The following is a 1,344-nucleotide window of genomic DNA, read 5'->3' as shown; positions in this document are numbered from 1 at the left end:
TGGATGTGAGAGTTGGACTGTGAAGAAAGCTGAGCGCTGAAGAATTTGATGCTTTTGAACTGTGGGTTGGAGAAGACTCTTGAGAGTCCCTTGGACTGCAAGGAGATCCAACCAGTCCATTCTGAAGATCAGTCCTGGGTGTTCTTTGGAAGGAATAATGCTGAAGCTGAAACTCCACTACTTTGGCCACCTCATGCGAAGAGTTGACTCATTGGAAAAGACTCTGATGCTGGGAGGGATTGGGGGCAGGAGGAGAAGGGGACGACAGAGGATGAGATGGCTGGATGGCATCACTGACTCGATGGACGTGAGTCTGAGTGAACTCCGGGAGTTGGTGATGGACAGGGAAGCCTGGTGTGCTGGGATTCATGGGGTTGCAAAGAGTCGGACACCACAGCGACTGAACTGAACTGAAAAAGCAATGGAACTTTTTGGTCAGTCCAGTATTTTTTGTGAATTATCTTTTCAGCTTCCTCTTCCCCTACCACCCTGCTCTTGGTGGGGGTGGGTGTTTGTCCTTTTTTTTTTTTTTTTTTATGTTATACATCATTTTATTGCACATTTCTCATTTTATGTGATAATATTTGCTGTTTATATTTATTTTAGACTATGGAAATGATGTAAGACAAAAAACAAATTTGAGTGATTTTCTTATTCAAGTTCAAGATGGATAGTTAACAGGGGAGACAACTCATAACATCAACATCACCTCTGGCCCAGGAACTGCTAATGAATGTACAGTGCAGTGGTGGTTCAAGAAGTTTTGCAAAGGAGACGAGAGCCTTTAGATGAGGAGAGTAGTGGCCGGTCATCAGTAGCTGACAACGACCAACTGAGAGCAATCATCGAGGCTCATCCTCTTACAACTGCGTGAGAAGTTGCCGAAGAGCTCAATGCCAACCGTTCTAGTCGTTTGACATTTGAAGCAAACTTGTTTGTTCTTAATGATTTTTAGAAGCTCTGTTTCATGGTGGGGATGTTAATTCTATGTTAATATTGTAGTAAAAAAAAAAAAAATAAGTACTTACTTCGCATTCATCTGGATTCTTTTCCCCTCTCTAGTTTACCTAAAGCAGTAAAAAGAAGAATCAATGCATTGAAGCAGCTCCAGGTGAAATGTGCGCATATAGAAGCCAAGTTCTATGAAGAAGTTCATGACCTGGAGAGGAAGTACGCAGCCTTATACCAGCCTCTCTTCGACAAGGTCAGGTGCTGTTAGTGAGTTTCAGATCTTTCTCCTGGAAAGACATCCAGAAATACCCGGGGATCACTGAATGTCTGACTTTAAGCCTCAAAACTTAGCATCTTAAAACAAGCTATGCTATGCTATGCTATGCTAAGTCT

At 42.6% G+C, this 1,344-nt stretch overlaps 1 protein-coding gene across 1 annotated transcript in view; it reads left to right on the top strand.

Annotated features, from left to right (window-relative positions):
• Positions 1-1,344, top strand: part of NAP1L4 (nucleosome assembly protein 1-like 4) — a 53,689-nt gene that overhangs the window by 29,881 nt on the left and 22,464 nt on the right. The window lies entirely within an intron of this gene.

This window comes from Bison bison, unplaced genomic scaffold (assembly GCF_000754665.1).
Source record: "Bison bison bison isolate TAMUID 2011002044 unplaced genomic scaffold, Bison_UMD1.0 scf7180017864080, whole genome shotgun sequence".
NCBI lineage: Eukaryota > Metazoa > Chordata > Mammalia > Artiodactyla > Bovidae > Bison > Bison bison.
Note: the sequence above shows the minus strand (reverse complement) of the source record. Positions and strands in the feature narration are given on the sequence as shown.